Below are 19983 nucleotides of genomic sequence, written 5' to 3' on the forward strand. Positions count from 1 at the left end.
AGTACTACTATGATTATAATTGCACAGTCAACAGTCTAAAGTAATCTTTGGGCACTAGTCTGTGGATGCAGACCAGCACAGCATTCTGGGTAAATACAACACAGATAGAATTACAAGGCATAGCTATTTTTTATTTACACTAACACATATCGCTAAAATAAACGTCACACTATTGGGACAATAATCAAACAGACTAGTCACAGGACCACTCGGCGAATAAGGATATTGAAGTACTGGAAAGATACCACCAGGGCTGAGCACACCATCCCCCCCCACACACACAATAAAACGATACACTTGGTGTGAGCAACCCTGGTGCAGATGCAATAGGTTAAGGACCATTGGCCAATCTTCCCCTCAATCCAGTCCTAAATCCCCATCCTGAGTACCTTAAAAAAAAGATCAGCTGTGGACTGCCCATAAAGCACAAGCATTCTAGCCATGTACAGGATGTAAACAAATGCTTTTACTACTGTATGGTGATTGACACAGTAGTATGCTTAAAAGCATGGATATCATTGGGCACACAATATTAGACAATAAAACGGAAAACTGTAAACTCACCTACTAATATTTATAATATTCTCAGATGCGTTTCTGATGCATGTTCCCATTTTTTAAAGTAACAATACTTCCTGTACTCTGTCTCACTAGCATTCTCTAGCCCAGTATTGAACGAGCATGTGATGAGCCGCATCGTGTATTGTGTGCACGTCCCTCGTGTAGCCAGAGCCACTAGGCTTATAAATATGCCTGTTGTGTGCAGGTTTCCAACAGCACGTTTACTTTGCTCCTACTCCATTTTATTCAAGCCCTAACACCCTACATCCACACAGTCATTCTAAAGGTTATGCTAGCTGGAGTGGGCTCAATGTCTCCTGGCAATGTGACTGGTGGGACTAATACTAAACGGACGAAAGGGCATTCTGATGGCTGCACCTAGAGGAGGCGGAGAGCCAGGAGCAGGTCCTTTATTTCGCTGGTACACGTGTCCTCCTTACCAGAGCACTCCACTTTATCTCCTCACATTGGGGGTCATGAGGGGCTTTTCTTCGGTGTGAAAGAAATTATCAGGGATGGACTGGCTTATAGGGCAATCTGGCCGTGCCCCAAGGTCTGATCCCACAGATCAGTGTATGGGTATTGCTTTGGCTGTTAGTAGGCCTGTTTTATGGTCTGATGGCCCAGATTTTACTGTTATTTTCTCCGATCTTGCTGCAGGCAATGCTTGCAGTAATAACAAATGTATTTAGTCTCCTATACCTTGAAAAACATCAATGCTACCGGTCTTTTCAAGTTTAAAACTAGTAGGATTTGGAAACGAGGACCTCTTTTTATCCACCGATTCGTTATCGGAGTCACTTTTTATTTGGTACCAGAGTCTATTTTTTGTCCCAGTCCAACCGTAGACAGGATATTAGTTTAAATGCTGGATGCCAGTCTGCCTGTGCTCCTGAGGTGCGAGGGCAGGCTGCTGGACCCCACGGCGGTGGCTACACAGTGAGCCCTACCTTTTCTTCAGGTCTAGACTTAGATGCCACCACCAGCTGAGCTTGTGTTTGTTCCTGGTTTACAGGATCTGGTCTCTTGTCTTCTTTTTGGGTGCTGATTTTGCCCCCATATCCCTTGTCTTTGCAAAGTGAGGCAGCTGCCGTTTGCTGTAAGTGTGGAGGGAGGACGGCTCTGCATCTGTGAAGTTCAAGTGGCAATGTGAGGGCAATCCTACAAGGATGTAAGGAAAGCAGACTGACTGAGTGCCAGTTTTCCAAGTTCGCATCCAGCACTGTTATCAGTGTTAATGTACCTGTGACCATTTGCCCATTACTTTTCAACCTAGGCGGTTTCCAGTAGTACTTGCCTGGGGTCTTGAGGGGCAGTAAGCCTCATTGGATCCCATGACACACTGAGGCCTGTGATGCCATTGATGCCCAGGGACCTCCGGGACCTGGCACAGACCCTCCCAGGCTGAAGCCATTACCCCCTGTATGCCACTTGTTGGTATACAGGCCCTGGCCCGCCTCGTCAGTCATTACACAGCAATACTAGGCAGTAGTTGTATAGTTAGGAAGAGACCACCTCAATCTGGAACCACCTTCTACTGCCCTGCTCACGTAATACGGTGTAGCGGGTGTTGGGTGCATGTCAATACTTGAGCTTCTCAATGGGACAGCAACGATTTACAGTATATCAAACCACGAGCAGAAAAGATCCATAACTTTATAATATATGTGTCTCTTTACTAGGGCAGTGTGATATAGCACCATTTTGGTTAAAGTAGAATATAGTTTTAGCCACAGCCGATCAGAATTGTCATGCACCCCATTTCAGGTGAAGGTTAACAAAGAGGTGTGATGGGCCCAGTGCACCCCAATAATGACTGGCCTCATACTGGTGAACCAAGGGAAAGGTGTGGAGAATTGCCTCAGAGTATAGGTAAATCAGCCAATCACCTCACTTATCCCAATCAACTTCAATTGACATTGCAGTTAACTGAGACAGCACTGAGCAGTAAATAGGTAGTCAATGTATAACAATGTATTAAAAGCAATATTATTTGTAACTTTCTAATGTCACATATATTTTGGTCCACTTCACTACACAGAACTGTTTATTATTTTGAAAGTGCTCGAACATTTCACAAAGGCGACACTCTTGCTCTTTAATGAAGCAATAATGCAAAGAGCTTTGAACATTACCATGTAATGGACCTTGCTGGCCAGCCAGCCCCGCCCCCCAGTACTGGCGAGAGGTTGTTAGCATTTAAGGGGCCACCCAGTGTAGAGAACAACAGTTCTATTAGCCCAGCTCAGCATCACTAACCATCACCAAAAACGGGCATTCTGGAATGTTCCTCGGTTCGATTAGGTGTGCTTGGGTTTTCAGACGTACTGTGACGTCATTCACTGGACGGCCCTTGAAACCGCAATGTGCATTTTCGGGCGGGACAGTACCCCTCTTAGGCATTTCTGTTTCCCGAATGTTCTCGCTTATATTATACTGTGTTCCTCCCAGCCTGGCAACAATGCCAGATCAACATTGGGTTGCTAGCCTCATCCCCGGCTCACACGCACATTAATAAAAACACAGGACTGCAGCTTCAGAGCCATGGCAAAGCCTGCAGACCCGTAAACCGTCCCGACTACAAACATTTCTTCTCCTCAGTAAATTACGTGCCTGAGAAACGTTAATCCGCCAGACTAGCTGCCAGGAACTATTCCTTACATGGCCATGGATGGTACAATTCGAATCGCAGTAGAAAGTCATCTATTTATCCTGCTTACTGCGGGTTGTGACTACCTTCTGGTTAATGTAATGGCCAGCAAAAAACTCCTCTTGAACACTCACTGACGCACTACTTCGGTCTTTTCAATGTTTAAACACTACTGCACACCCCAGTGTTCGTGTCCTGTTAGCTACAGTTAGTGTTAGTAATTAATGTGATAGTGCTTTAAATGGGCCGGTACTCACCGGTACGGAGTACCGGCACTTTTCAGTTTTCTTCCCCCCCAGTGCCGGAACTTTTTTTTGGGCAAGCAGAGTACTGGCACTCCCAAAAACAGCAGGGGCCTGAAGTAAGGGTGCGTGCAACGCCAAAAACTACTGAAAATGACCCTTTCAGATGTAGCGTGTTTATGTGCCACTCTGACAGGCAATAGGTTGTGCATTTCTGCGCTGGGTAGCTCCTACAATGTTAGGACCCACCCGCCCCCCGCCGCCGGGAGTGTGGACACGCCCCCTTCCTTCTGCCCTCCCCGCTCCCGCCTCCCAGCTGCTCCTCCCTCCCTGCACTTGGCCATAAATGGCGACCGTGCGGCACAGGTGAGTGTGACCTATCCTTAGGACACCCCCGCGCCGCACGGCCACCAGCTGTCGCGTGTGCCCCCCCGCTCCTGCCGCTGCTCTGAGCCTCGCTGTGCCTCCCCTCCGCCTGGCCACGCCCCCCGCCGCTCGTTGCTCTCCTGCCATTCTGCTGCTGTTTCAATTTGTGCTGTAATCTGTATTTATTTCGTTTTTGCCTGCTGCTTGTTTTGTTTTTGTTGTTTAGTTGACCCCCTGCGCAGTTTTCCCCAGCACCCACCCGCCCCGCTCCCCGCCGCAAGTGTGGACACGCCCCCTTCCTTCTGCCCTTCCCGCTCCCGCCTCCCAGCTGCTCCTCCCTCCCTGCACTTGGCCATAAATGGCGACCGTGCGGCACAGGTGAGTGTGACCTATCCTTAGGACACCCCCTGCGCCGCACGGCCACCAGCTGTTGCGTGTGCCCCCCCTCCTGCCGCTGCTCTGAGCCTCGCTGTGCCTCCCCTCCGCCTGGCCACGCCCCCCGCCGTCGCTCTCCTGCCATTCTGCTGCTGTTTCAATTTGTGCTGTAATCTGTATTTATTTCGTTTTTGCCTGCTGCTTGTTTTGTTTTGTTTTTCTTGTTTAGTTGACCCCCCCTGCACCGTTTTTCCCAGCACCCACCAGCCCCGCTCCCCGCCGGGAGTGTGGAAACGCCCCCTTCCTTCTGCCCTCCCCGCCTCCCAGCTGCTCCTCCCTCCCTGCACTTCGCCATAACTGGCAATCGTGCGCACGCGCAGCGGGCGCGTCGACTGAGCGCCGAAGGTACGCCAAAGGTAAGCCCGTCTGCGCCCGTCCGCGCCTGGACCGCGCCCAGTGCCAGGACCCCTGTCTCCCGCAGTCACCAGCCCTCCCGCCGGACCTACGCCGCCACCGAACTCAACGCACTCAACGCCGGCCGACTCCCGGGTTGCTACCGAGCCACCCCGAGACGCACCCACGGACCCTTCTGCTGCAACTCCTGCAAGTTCACCTGCATCCGGAGCTGCATCACTCCAGCAGTGCCCAAGACCTCGACGAGCAACCGCAGCAGCCACCTGAAGTGCATCCTGCTCAACACCCGCTCCATCCACAGACACGCCGTCAAGCTCTGGAACCTGCTCGACACCACAGCCCCAGACGTCGCCTTCCTCACGGAAACCTGGACGAACACCTCCTCAGCGCCCGACATCGCCATCCCGCATGGCTACAAGATCATCCGGAGGGACCGCGTCAACCAGACAGGAGGAGGCATCGCCATCATCCACAGGAACTCCATCCGCATCACGACCAACACCGACGACACCCTCGCAGCCGCCGAGCACCTGCACTTCCAGATCCACATCAACCCCAAGACCACCCTCAGAGGCACCCTCATCTACAGACCCCCGGGACCACGCACACAATTCAGCGAGGACATCACCGACTTAGTCAGCCCGCATGCCCTCCCCTCCGCTGACTACATCCTCCTCGGGGACCTCAACTTCCACCTGGAGAACAACAACGACCGCAACACCACCACCCTGCTGGACAACCTCGCCAACATCGGACTCAAGCAACTGGTGACCACCCCCACCCACTACGCTGGACACACACTCTACCCAGTCTTCTCATCCAGCAAGGACATCGCCTTCAGCCACGCCACCGGACTCCACTGGACGGACCACAGCTGCGTCCACTTCAGCTTCAGAAGGACCACGATCCACCACCACCAGCAACAGGTTGCACGCAGAAGCTGGAACAAGATCACAGCCGACCAGCTCGCGACTTCCCTGAGCAAGAGCCCACCCACCAGCGCAACGAACCCCAGCCAAGCGGCCACCAACCTCACGAAGTGGATCAGCGACTGCGCAGACGACCTCGCCCCTCGGAGGACCCCGCCTAGCAGACCCGGCATCAAAAAAGCCCCATGGTTCACCGACGAACTCAAGTGCTCCAAGAAGAACTGCAGAGCCCTTGAGAACGCCTGGCGCAGAGACCCCACACCGGACAACATGACTGCCCTCAAGCTCGCCACCCGAAAACACCACCAACTGATCCACACCACCAAGAAAACTGCATTCAAGGAACGACTGGACAGCAACGCACACAACAGCAAGGAACTCTTCAACATCGTTAAAAAGCTCTCCAACCCCAACGCCGGAAACAACGACATCACCCCTTCGCAAGACCTCTGCAACTCCCTCGCCTCCTACTTCCACAACACGATCGCGGACATACACAACAGCTTCAGCACTCAACCGACGCACGCCACAACCGAACCGCCGCCCCCCACCACCACCCTCCGCGCCTGAACCCCGATCAGCACCGAAGACACCATCCGCACGATGAACTCCATCCACTCAGGATCTCCGACCGACCCTTGCCCTCACCACGTCTTCAACAAGGCCGACGCTGTCATCGCACCCCACCTGCGGGACATCATCAACACCTCCTTCAACACCGCTACCTTCCCGGAGAGCTGGAAGCACGCCGAACTCAGCGCCCTACTGAAGAAGCCATCAGCCGACCCCACCGACCTCAAGAACTACTGACCCATCTCGCTGCTCCCGTTTCCTGCAAAAGTCATCGAGAAGACCGTCAACAAGCAGCTGGCCGCCTTCCTCGAGACGAACGGATCCCTCGACCTCTCGCAGTCTGGCTTCCGGGCCAACCACAGCACCGAGACCGCCCTGATCGCAGCAACCGATGACATCCGAGCCCTGCTCGACAACGGAGAAACAGCGGCCCTCATCCTCCTCGACCTCTCCGCGGCCTTCGACACTGTCTGCCACCACACCCTAGTACAGCGCCTCAGCAACGTCGGAATCCAGGAGAAGGCACTGGAGTGGATCATCTCCTTCCTCGCCGGAAGGACACAGAGTCCGCCTTCCCCCGTTCAGATCAGAAGCCACCGAAGTCATCTGCGGCATTCCTCAGGGCTCCTCGCTCAGCCCAACCCTCTTCAACGTCTACATGAGTCCCCTCGCAGCCATAGTACGCCAGCACAACCTCAACATCATCTCCTACGCCGACGACACCCAGCTGATCCTCTCCCTCACCAACGACCCCGCCAGAGCCAACCTACACGAAGGGATGAAAGAGGTAGCCGAATGGATGAAGAACAGCCGCCTGAAACTGAACTCTGACAAGACGGAAGTCCTCATCCTGGGAACTTCACCCTCCGCCTGGGACGACTCCTGGTGGCCCCGCGCCCTAGGCAGTGCACCCAAACCAACAGACCACGCACGCAGCCTGGGCTTTATCCTGGACTCCTCCCTCTCCATGACCAGACAAGTCAACGCCGTCTCCTCGTCGTGCTTCAACATCCTATGCATGCTACGAAAGATCTTCCGGTGGATCCCCACCGAGACCAGGAAGATGATCACCCAGGCCCTCGTCACCAGCCGACTGGACTACGGCAACTCCCTCTACGCCGGAACCACCGCCAAACTCCAGAAGAGACTCCAGCGGATCCAGAACGCCTCAGCACGACTCATCCTGGACATTCCCCGTCGCAACCACATCTCCGGACACCAGAGACCTGCACTGGCTCCCGGTCAACAAGCGAATCACCTTCCGTCTCCTCACCCACGCACACAAAGCCCTGCACAACCAAGGCCCAGGATACCTCAACAGCCGCCTCAACTTCTACGCTCCCAAACGCCAGCTTCGATCGACCGGCCACGCCCTCGCCGCCGTCCCCCGCATCCGAAGAGCCACCACAGGGGGAAGGTCCTTCTCCTACCTCGCCGCCAAGACTTGGAACTCCCTCCCGACCCACCTCCGCCTGACCCAGGACCACCTCGCCTTCAGGAAGCAGCTCAAGACCTGGCTGTTCGAGCAGTAGCGGACCCCCCCTCCCCTAGCACCTTGAGACCCTCCGGGTGAGTAGTGCGCTATACAAATGCTTTGATTGATTGATTGATTGATTGAGGTTATAATTGGCTCGGCAACAATAATGAGGATGTGTCCAGAGCCGCTGACAGTGGAACTGGCGAACCAGGTTCGAATCCCGACGTCGGCTCATCATCCTGTGATTCTGGGCAACTCACTTAAAAAGATAACCTTTAATGCTAATGTTCCGATCATCATTTAAAGCCTAGGAATGTCCATGGGCCCAATTCGCGCAATATCAAACTGCCAAAAATTAGGCCCTGCACGTATGACATAGAAGCTGATGCTTGCCAGGTCTTCTAATGTACATGTTAGAAGCGTAGTGTTCATTGACCTGGCTGAGTAAGGAGGTAGTGAGCGGAGACACAGAACACAAAGAGGACTGCAGCCAGGATACTCCAGTAGTAATTGAACGTGCTATAAAACCCCATATAACATAACTTAACATGTATTTTAACCCCTTCCATGCTGATGACAGAACGGTTCCGTCATCAGCATCGGTTGAGCTGTGCTGATGACGGAACCGTTCCGTCATGACTTCGCCCGCGCAAGGCGGAGTCAGCACAGGCGGGGAATACGCCCCATACGCAAGGGGTTAAAAAAAAGTAAGCCTGCCTCAAATGCGTTCTTGAATTTTCTTGAATGTATGCGTCTGTGCCTATGCCCGCTGTCACATGCCCACATGTAGTGGCAGAGCTGAAAAAAAGAGACGCTGGCACTTACTCCCTCTCATGCAAATTACAGAAGAAGAAGGATTAGAATGTGGGTCTCATGGTGACAGTTTACAACTATTGAGACTACACCCTGACGGCAGAGCTACATCTTTAACTTTTTGTTGGGCTATACGATGTTAGATTGAATAGTTCAAAGTTCACCAACCTCTGATCCACTCCTAAAAATTGTGGCCATTGTTAAATGCCTGGTTCACAGCCACGCCACGCCACTAACTGCCCACCCAGTCTAATTAGCGAGTACCGCCACTTCTAATTTCCCATTTAAAGCACTCGTGATAGCTGAAAATGTTCTACCGAACCAGGCCAAAAAACTTTAGTACTTTATAACAGAAGTGCTGTCTCTTTTACAGAAGCCAACGACCCTATTCACCGAGTCACCTTGGTGGCTTATCACAAGTGCCTTCACTGAATGAGAAGCGCTGCGCATTAGGTAGCTGGGTGCAGGGGACGAACCCTTCCATCTTCCGGCTGCAAATAACTTCCCTAGCCAATCTCTACTGGGTGAGACTGGGAGCCGTGACATCCCTTTCGAGGCGCCACCACCACTCACTCACCCACTTTTCTCAAACACGGATCTTGTGTTCTGGGGATGGCAGCAGGGGGCGATAAGAGCCCCAGGACTACAGAAGGTGGTCCTCTTCACCCTGCTGCCTCTCCCAGACTTGAACCTCCTCCTGAGAGTTGTCCCGCTTACTTTGTCCCCATTTTTAGGTCAGCTCAATGTCTGGTTGCAAAAGACCTGTTGTAAACATACAGGGTCTTGTAGCCCATTGTTTAAAATTGGATGGATGTACAATCACTCATTTGCTTGCCTTTTTATTCCATATTATTCCTAGTCCCCCCATCATGGGCGTGTCACTCTCCCGGAGGATAGCCTCTACCATCCCTTTGATTGGCTAACTAGTATCCTTCTATTGCTCACTTTTAGTGAACCTTTTTCCCTTACGGTTATGCGCATCATGACAATGGAAGTGCTTCTCACCTCTTTCCCTCATGTGCTTCCCACTCCCAAATGCCCATGACCCAGGCATTCTGTGTTGCTCTCTCACATGTATGCTCCGCTTTCTCTTGTGTACTTCTAAATGGCCCTCGTGCAGTGTTGCTCTCTCCCTCATGTGCTTCTCCCTCACCCCTGTTCTGCCCTTGTCCTTGTTTGCCTTGTCCTCGTCCTCTGTGTTGATCGGACGCTCATATGCTGCTCACTCTCTCGTGTTCTTCTCACCCCGTGCTCTGTGTTGCTCTTTTTCTTATGCAGTCCTTTTCCCCACATCCCCACCCAACCTACTAGTCCCTCTTATTTTTTTTTATTTTGCCTTGTATTACAAATGTTTTTTTTTTTTAGTCATCTAAGATGCGTCCGCCACTTTGGATCGGCAAATAAAAAAAGTAAATCAAGTTGCATCCACATATGTGTTGTGACGCATGAGCATTCACGTGTCATCAAGCATGCACATGCCAGCTGAGTACGGAACCAGCAGCCTTTGCTTTAAACATTTAAAAAAAATTTTTTTTGCTGATGATGCACCATTATTTGTAAAAAGCATCTAGCTAACTCCCCAACTTTGTACAGCCTTGCCTCATGTGGCAAAGCCAAAAGGTCCCAAAGGCAAGATCTACTGGCCTTGCAAACACTTGTTTAATTTGTTTGACTTAATGTTATCTTAGCACATGTGTTAATTTCGTTTTTTCTTATGAATGTGTAATATTTACAAAGTTATGTTTTTTTGTCAGCAACCATTTAAATGTTACAATTTTCATTATGTAAAAACTGTGATAATCACAAGGGCATTTCTTCCTGTTTTTTGGGTTCACAATTGAGCTAGTTTTTCATTCCGGCTCTGGTGCCCTTCGCACTGGCCATCGGTCTGCTAAAGCACTTTGCGAATTCTCAAAAGCATGATAATGTCTATGGGGTGCACATTCGCATACTGGAGGAGGCCAGGGAGCTGGTCAACAGCATACCAGTGAGCAGGCTTTGCAAGCCCCGTCACTAGCTCGCTACCCTGCTAATCATTCAGATTTCAATCAGCTCTTCAGCTACCTCTGCTCTCATTGCTCCCATCTGCAGAAGACTTCTGCCCATGTGTTGTCCAACCTCCTATATGAATGAATGAATGAATGAATGAATGAATGAATGAATGAATGATTATTTATAATGCGCAAACTTAACCCACGGGTATCAAGGCGCAGACTAAAACAAACTATGACTGGACAATTTACAGATACAAAAAACGGACAGCCGATTAAAGATTCAGTGATAGGCCTGGGAAAAGAGCCAAGTCTTCAAGAGCTTCCGAAACGTATTCAGGGAAGGTTGGTTAGACAGCTCAGGGGGAAGATTGTTCCACAATTGCGGTGCCAGAGTGGAAAAAGCTCTTCCTCCCCATTTTGCTTTTTTAAATCTGAGAACAGACAACAGATTTTTTGAGGATGACCGGATGGTTCTCTTGGGGGAGTAGGGACTGATCAGAGCCTTTATGCCTTCGGAGCCAGAGCCGGACACGGCTCTGTGCGCAAGACATATAATTTTGAAGGAGATCCTGGAATGTATGGGGAGCCAATGGAGGTCCTTTCTGGCCTGAGTAGCAGATGATAGCTTTGGAAGGTTTAAGACCATCCTGGCAGCAGAGTTCTGGACCATTTGAAGACGATGGAGGGCTTTCTTGTTTATGCCCCCATATAGCGCATTGCAGTAATCAAGCCTGGAAGATACCAGGGCAACGATAGACTGCTTGCCGGCGTCCAGTGACAAATAGGGGGTGATTTTTTTGAGCATGCGGATGGTGTTACAGCAGGTGGATACAGTTCTGTTCACCTGAAGCTCAAAGGAGAGGGCCGAGTCAAAGAGAACACCAAGATTCCTGGCCGAGTTGGTAGGTTGGGGACAGTCTCCTAAAGAGGCCACCAGTCCTTGGACCAGATGTCAGGGTTTCCTCCAAAGACTAGGACCTCATTCTTCTCACCGTTAAGCTTCAGGTAGTTGCGCACCATCCACTTGGAGACCGCTTCCATACAAGATCGAAATTTGAAAGCGGCCTCAGTGGTCGGTGAGGTGGAGGAGATGATAACTTGGGTATCATCTGCATAAGATAATATTTGATACCCAAAAGATCTTATTACTTCGGCAAGTGGGGTTACGTAGATGTTGAATAACAGGGGACTCTGGGCCGAGCCCTGAGGAACCCCACATTGCACTTCTTTGGAGGAGGACAGAAACCTACCAAGCTGAACCCTTTGCTGTCTATGCGAAAGAAAGGAAGACAGAAGATTTAGGGCGCTTCCCCTCACCCCTATCCCCTTCAGCTGGTCAACCAGGATTGGATCTACTACAGTTCCCAAAGGTTCCGTTCAGCCAGTAAGATAGCTCCAAAACACAATACAACTGAGAAGTATTGAGGGTGGAGCGGCCACAGCTGGAGCTCTCCCATAATGAATGGACTGTCACACCCCTTGGGTGTCAGTGAACAAGCATTTGCAATGCAATAGGTCTCGCATTTGCCAGAGTTTAAGCAATTAGCATTGTAAATGACCAAGCCTTTTATTTATCTGTTTTGATAAGTAACACGTAAATAAAAGGCATTGTCATTTACAATGCCGATAGCTCAAACTCTTGTAAATGCGAGACCTATTTCATTTCTAAGAAGTGGCCACCATGGTCCCGGGCTGCTTGGAAAGGGAAAGCGCAGATGGCGTGCTGAATGATGCAGGAAAGCACGTCATTCCTACAGAAGGAAAAACTCATTAAAGAAAACAGTGTTTACAGACTAAATAAGACATACCATGTAACAGAAGTAAAAGGGCCAGTCCTCATGAGAGGTTATGAAATGAAGACAAGTCTGTACTAAGGAGAATCAAATCAGAAGCCAGCATTTACAAAGGACAATGACACAAGCCAATGACAAATATGGGCAGAGTGGGCGGAGCTTCAAGTCCATAATCTAATACAGCATGCCTCGCAGAGCAGCGCAAAAGCTGCCCAGGCTCGACCTAAAAACTGGAATACTATGCTGGCAGACAACGAACCAACAGGAGGCAAAATATTCCATAGAGATTATGAAGTCCTGCTGATATCCAAGGGAGTAAGATCCAGGTCTGCCAGGAACAGGAGATGCACACACTCAGACCCACAAAGCCTTGTCGGTTCAAGCTCAGCTCCTTGGAGTTAAATCAGTGGCCACAAAAGGTCTTCTCATTTTCCGGTGATATCACCGGTATCTAGCAAAAAATTTGCTATGTCCTCAAACATTCTCTCTCAGTTCTAATGTTTACAGTCAGATCGGCTACCTGAATGGAGACATACGTATCTGTGTATGGGGAAGTAGAGAAAGGCCTCGAGGCCAGCACTATGGGGGTACAATCAACTAAAAGTCTAGTTCCGTAACCAGCCTGGCATTGCGACAACTGATGTGATGGTTACTAAGGCACTGAATTGGAAACTCTGCATAAAGCAGGATGTTGTACCGTTGAGTTTCCTAAGAAACACTCAAATTGTTCCTGACAAACACAATGACTAACAATTAAAAAATGAACAATGTGAAGAACCAAGAAAAACACAGACTATTATTAATCTGGAGAGAGAGACACTCTCACGAAGATGCGCACATTATATTAAGATATAGAAGGCTCCTTCTTTTGGAAGTCAGAGACACAGTGATGTAAGCGGGAGTGACCTGAGCTCACTGACCGAGTGAGTTAGACCCCTTCTCCTGTTTATGAAAGTACTATCAGCATTTCATAGACAATACTGAGAACAGAAATCTAGCACCAGGTGTGAAGGGTGCTACACAGGGCCCTCCTTCCTAAGAGAGAAGTTCAAATGCACGTGGACTTAAACATGTAGCACCAAACCCGGGTCCTCAATCATGGCTTAAACCCTTAAACGTAGCGGTCAAGTGGCCTCAGGTCATAAGAGTGACTTTCAATCGGTCGTCATTTTTCATCCATTAGCAAGAAGAATGGTGTGTTAAACATGAAACAATGGGTTTCAGCATGCTTAGAGCTGTTGGTGGCAAAATCAGAACTAGTTAAAAATCTGCCTAAAAAAGGGCAGTTTTTCAGCTATGCTTAAAACATTCCTAGTTGGTGGAGACAACGTGGACATTATTAAAGAAGGGGAAGTACAAGTCTTAATATTAACCCCTTCGATGCTATTGACAGAACGGTTCCGTCATGAGCGTCAGTTGGCCTGTGCTCATGACGGAACCGTTCCGTCATGAGCCCGTTGGCTCATTAGAACGTTCAGCACAGCGCAGGAATCTCCGCTGCGCTGATGTGGTTAAGACAGTATGAGAGTTGGTCCCTCCCAGAGTACTCCATGCGTAAAAGAGGCAGCCAAATGTTGGAGGGAGACTAGATGAGTGCTTGCGTAATGCGGAAGCTGCAACTTCATTTCTAAAGCACTTCTACCAACCGACAAACCACTGAAGTCTAATTTTTCCACAGTGTTTTGTTCACTACTCACTTCTCAAGCAGCACCTTTCGATCCTACTGAACCTAATCCAGTACTCAAAGAGTGAGGAACTGTAGTACTCCATGTATGATGACAGTTGCAGGAGTCTGGAAGCAGAAAATGTACATTCTATGCAGGATTTATCTCCCAAATTGGACTCCAGAAGGTGTAATCTGTGAGATCTTTAATAGTACCATCAAAGGTGGCCCCGGTCTCAACTGCACACTAGATCGGGGTTTGCACACTTTATTTCCCTGAAGTGTATCAAGTTTTTTAAAATGTGGACACTAACTTGTACAGGTATTTTCACATAAAACATCCTGCACTGATTGAGGGTTTACTTTTGCTGCACACATTTTCACAGCGATCCAGCCAAGCACAATCCAGTATATTCATCACAGAACTATGCACTAGCCTGCTCTAACATTGACTTCCCCTGGCAATGTGACTCACTTCGGAACAATACGAAATACAAACAAATACAATGTCAACAGACCACAGTCTCTGGTCAATGGGTATCTCAAGTCCGCGAAGGGCACTAACATTATAAAATCTCTGCACGGCTATACAAATGGTAGTAAAGCGCTGTGCAAAGTCACCTAACACAACAATGTGGACGTTGCATAAATTCCTGTTGGACAACCAAATGCTTTGTTGTGATCATACACATTAAAATTCATTCTCATCAAAAATATTCGATGTTCGAAGGTCCCTCATGGTAGCCTTGGACATCTTCACCAATTTCGGGAGGAACTCAGAGTATAGCATTAATTGGGGTAAGTCCCTCCTATATGTCCTTCATGGAGACCCTCCGGTTGTCCCACGAGATTGCCCGATTGAGGTGGCCACGGATGGGTTTAGGTACTTGGGTATCTTCATCTCTAAAGACAAAGCCATTAGGTATGAGAAAAATCTTTTGCCGCCTCTACAGCGGCCTAAAAGACTCCGCCACCAGGCAAAAACTCCTGCTGTCCCTCTTGGGTCGGGCAGCGCTCTTTAAAATGATGGCGCTGCCACGATTCCTATACGCCCTCCAAAACTATACTGACTTGGTCCCGCAGTCATACTTTACGTCCATCAAAGCTACACAGAGGGATCTTCTGTGGTCCGGGATGCCCCACATATCCTTGCAGAAACGGACACTGGGATGGTTTGATGGGGGCATAGCGCTCCAGGACATCCGTAAATATTACTGGGCGGCACATCTCTCGGCCATTAACCAGGGCACCTACTGCGACGGGAATGACCCGGGATACGGAATGGACCGGTGGCTCCTTCCGGGCGGGAACTTTGAGGCTGCGCTTTACTCTAGGCCTGGCAGGTACTCACTCACTGGGCCCACGAAGCACTCTGTCCAACTATGGCATATTGGCCAGCGTAAACTGGGGTGGGCCAACACTCTTACAATGGCTACCCCGCTATGGCTCTCAGAAAGGTTGGGCACTCTAGGTCGCACCAAAGGGTTCCGCAATTGGGACCGAATTGGAATATCCCACATTAAAGACCTATGGGGTCCAGACTGAGTCGTGCCATTCGCCTCGCTCCGACGTGCTTATGATCTCGCACAGACAGAATATTTCCGGTACCTGCAGGTCAGGCACTCCCTTCAGACTAATATCCCCTCAGGGACCCAGCCCCCAGAATCCTCCCCCTTGGAGGATAGGTTGCTAGATGGCCACCTCCCAGAACACGCCATTTCCCTCGCATACAAAAAACGCATTAACAACTCTCCAGACCCGTTACTAACTCTCAAAAGAAAATCGGAGGCGGATGGCCTAGAAATAGATGACGAGGAGTGGAGAGGTGCGCTTGCTTCCCCTAAGGAAGTAGCTATATCAGCAAGACTTAGATTGATCCAGCTGAAAATTCTCTTCTCCACCGGGTTTACGTTTCTGGCACTAGACTGAAGCTGATGGGCCGCAGTGAGAATGGACTCTGTAGGAGGAGGTGTGGGGAGGTAGGAACCTTCTTCCACATACTGTGGGAGTACCCGGTGCTGCAGATTTATTGGAGCGGGTACTCCGCTGTATACAGGAAGTTTGGGGAGTGGAGCTGCGACTAGAGGCAAAGTGATGCCTTTTGAACATCTGGGAGTTCACAGTTTGCCATCTAGGGGGAAACTTTGGGCGACGCTAGGATTGGCAATCGCAAAGCAGAACATTGCTAGGCTGTGGGGGGCGGTAGCGCCTCCGAAACTCAGTTCCTGGAAGACAGTTATGGACTGGTGCATGCTCCAGGAGAAGACAGCGTACGTGGCACGGGGGTGCCCCCAGAAACGGGTAGCAGTGTGGTCCAACTGGAATGACTATAGAGCATGGGTACTCACAAACTTTCTCTCGCGGGCCAAATTTACAGTGTGGTTTGTGGCCGAGGGCCGCACCGGTGGGGGCGGGATCAGTGGGGGAGGGGGCGGGGCTACAGCAACAAAAAAAAACTGACCATGAGGTTGAACACAGGCCAATGCAGCAGACTCCTTCGTCCACTGAGCCAACAGACCCTGCATACACACATCCCTTGCTCCCTCCCTCACTCTCTCTCTCTCCCTCCCTCTCTCGCTGTCTCCCCCGGTCTCACTCACTCTGTCCTCCTCTCTATCTCTCTATCTCTCAGTCTCCCTCTCTCTCTCTCTCTCTCTCTATCACTGTCTCTCTCTCTCTATCACTGTCTCTCTCTCTCTCTCTCTATCACTGTCTCTCTCTGCCTCAAACTGTTTGTCTGTCCCTGTCTCTATCTAGCTCTATCTGCCCCAGTCTCTATCTGCCCCTGCCTCTATCTGCCCCTGCCTCTATCTGCCCCTGCCTCTATCTGCCCCTGCCTCTATCTGCCCCTGCCTCTATCTGCCCCTGCCTCTATCTGCCCCTGCCTCTATCTGCCCCTGCCTCTATCTGCCCCTGCCTCTATCTGCCCTTGCCTCTATCTGCCCCTGCCCCTGCCTCTATCTGCCCCTGCCTCTATCTGTCTGTATATGTCTTTATCTGTCTTTGTCTCTATGTGTCTCACCTCACCTGGCTCTCACTCCCTTCTGCCCTATGTCACCTCACCCACCCTTAGTCCCTGCTGTCCTCTGTCACCCTCTGCCATCTCACCCAGCCCTCACTCCCTGCTGCCCTTCGTCACCTCCCCCTTTTCCCCCCTCAGTCCCTGCTGTCCTCTGTCACCCTCTGCCATCTCACCTGGCTCTCAGTCCCTGATGCCCTTCGTCACCCGCATCACAAATAGCCGATTATTTTAGCATCTTTTTAGCAGTTAAAGTGGCAATGCAGGGAATAGGATTTATTGTGTTTAATTCTGGCAGGCAGCAATTTGCATTCGGCACTCATACATATAGAAAGAAGCTGAGGGAAAAAGGGCAGAAAAGGCAGACCAATTTGAAGGAATGGAATAAAGGTTAGTAAGTTCACCATTCGGAAGAAGCAATGCTATTTAAATTTTAGAAATATTATGTAAAATGTTGTCATGCCACAGGCCCGATTTCTCAGATGTCAATATTTGAAAGATTAACCAGTCCCGGGGATACATTAAGCCACTGTAGGCAGCTGCCTGGCCGCTTGAAACTACAAGTTGGCGCCAGATTGCATGGCAAAGGGAGTACCCAAACGCAAAATCTTATTTTGCCTGTGCTTCGAAAAAATTCCTGCTGTGAAGTTGAGATTAATTAACTATGAAAGCCAGCAGTAAAAGTTCCTGCAAAGGCACCGAGCATAGTCACTGTTTCTTTATGGTAATGTCAATATGTTTAGCAAAAGGGCACAAACCACCTCAACCCCCATCCCCCCTCCTCAGTTGTCCTCTGTCACCTCACTCTGCGCGTCAGCCCGGTGTGAGGCAGCTTCCCCTGCACGAACACAGCCGCACCCAGTACTTAACAGGTCTTTAAAAGACCATTTACATGTTAATGAGGCTTTGTTCACCTCTTCTTAGTGCCCCTGCAGCTGCCCTCTGAATATCGCTCGAATCGCCTGGCCCGTCTCTCCAAGTCCGTGCTATTGCAATCAGTGGTGTTTGCTGGCACTTTCAAAAATAAAAATAACACAAGTATGCTGTCTGTAAGGTCCGCGGGCCGCCAAGGAAGGCTTGCCGGGCTGCTGCTGGCCCGCGGGCCGTACTTTGAGTCCCGGCTATAGAGGTAACATATGTGAGACCCCCAAATCACACCCATTGACTAACTGTCTACATTGTGAGCTGAATTTGTAATATATGGCTATGAATATTTCACTTTTGAACATTTTCTGTATGCTCTGTATTTTCCTACGGTACTAATGTGATTACTGTATTCTCTGCTTGTGCTTACCACCACTTTCTTTAAGTTACTAATAAAAGATTATTTTTTTTAATGTATAGAGTAAATACATTGAATAATAATTAATGCTGGTTGATATATGACAGCTCTATTTTTGAATAATTGACTATTCTTGCATTGCTCCCTCCCCTCAGAAAAACTTCAAATCATTGCTCTGGGGATTTATTTAAAAAAATTCCCAGAACTTTTACTTTCAGTGTCACTTATAAATATAATTACACTATCAAGTAAGTTCAAAAGCTTATATTAGTGACACTCGCTGCTGAAAGTGATTCTAGCAAAGCTGTTTGACCCCGACCAACCAACCTGAAGACTATCAATACATCCTAGTGAACATTCGGCTGACACAGTGTTAGAACTATGGTGAAAGTAATTCCAAATATAAAAGCAACTCTCTAAGAAACTCCCCACCACTTAGAACATAAGTCTACTATCTGAAACTGTGGTGCTCTCTAAACTCCAACCTCTTCGAGCACACATATTGTTAGCCAATTCCCAAATCTAGCTCATCTAGACACCTAAGTCCGGCTCATTGCCTTCTCCATTGCAATTTTTTTTTTTATTTGAGGGCTCCCCTCCAAAAGCCTCTCACTATATCTCAGGTTAAGATACTTTTTGTTCAAATATCTTTATTAGTTTGAGACAAGAAATATAAACAATTAAAATACCATAATAAGCAATACAACCAAAAATAGAGTTACACAATAAATAAATCTATAAATAAGCTTTCATCGATAAATAAGCATTCATCAGTTTAGATATAATCTGTCATATACATCACCGACATATCAATTAATATGGTGGAAACAGCAATAAAGAAGCAATACCAGAGAATCAGTTGTATCACTTGTATAAATAAATCAACAAGATAAAGAGAGAAAGGAAGAAAAAAAAAGAAAGTATTGCGGAAGAAGTAAAAATAAAGCAAACAAGAGATCGAGACCCCTGCTACAATAGGAAGGGTAAGTTAAGGAGAAGACACAAAGGGATATTGCGCCACCAGGCCTTGTAAATCTCAGGATTAAGATATGAGGTTAAGGCGACATGAGCTTTTCATTAGCCGCCCACACCCTTCTTCTGGCTGAGTGACTAGTTCCTCCATATCTAGGACTCCTATTCACACTCTCTCTTACATGTATCCCCTCCCCTCCTCCCTCCCCAGTGCTGGGCGGCTACTGCAAGGAGGCAAGCAGAGCTTTATAAAAACTTTAAGTACAATAAAAGTTTGAGATGACATAGATTACCAAGCTTCTCTCTTTCGAACCCGAGTGGATATGCATTTATTCTCTGGCATATCCACTTTCTTATTCCAAAATATGGAGACTACAATATAAAAATGTTAACAATAAAGGTCACTGATAGGATATTTCTGTCAGTGGATTATTCCCTGCTCCATGCTCTCAAGTCAATGAGCCGGTGCAGATGGCTAGGAGTCAAAAAGATTTAAGAAGCCATGTTGTTACTACACGCCACAGCTCTTCATGAAAAGGATTAGTAAACAGAATGCACACCTGCGTGGTTTTTCTTAATCAAGCCTCTCACCAGACCTTATCATTGCCTTAAGGTACTTGCTGAAAAGAGCAGATCTCTCCTTTTCAGAACGGATCACTGAGAAAACAAATTTTAATGCAAAAATGTCTTCGAGTGTACTTGACTCCAAGGTTCTGATGAAAAAAAAAACGAGCAATTGCGTTAAGAGCTAAAGAAATCAAAAGGATTAGAGACTTAGTTTACTTATGCATTGCATATGAAAAAATAAGGCTTTTTATCCCCACAGAAATTTGTCAGCGCCAATTGTTTCAGTCGAAATT

General features: G+C 48.8%; 1 protein-coding gene across 2 annotated transcripts in view; it reads right to left on the minus strand.

Moving 5' to 3' along the window:
* ITPK1 (inositol-tetrakisphosphate 1-kinase) overlaps nt 1-19983 on the minus strand; it is a 514297-nt gene that overhangs the window by 57167 nt on the left and 437147 nt on the right. The gene's annotated exons all lie outside the window — the stretch shown is intronic.

This window comes from Lissotriton vulgaris, chromosome 9, assembly GCF_964263255.1.
Source record: "Lissotriton vulgaris chromosome 9, aLisVul1.2, whole genome shotgun sequence".
NCBI lineage: Eukaryota > Metazoa > Chordata > Amphibia > Caudata > Salamandridae > Lissotriton > Lissotriton vulgaris.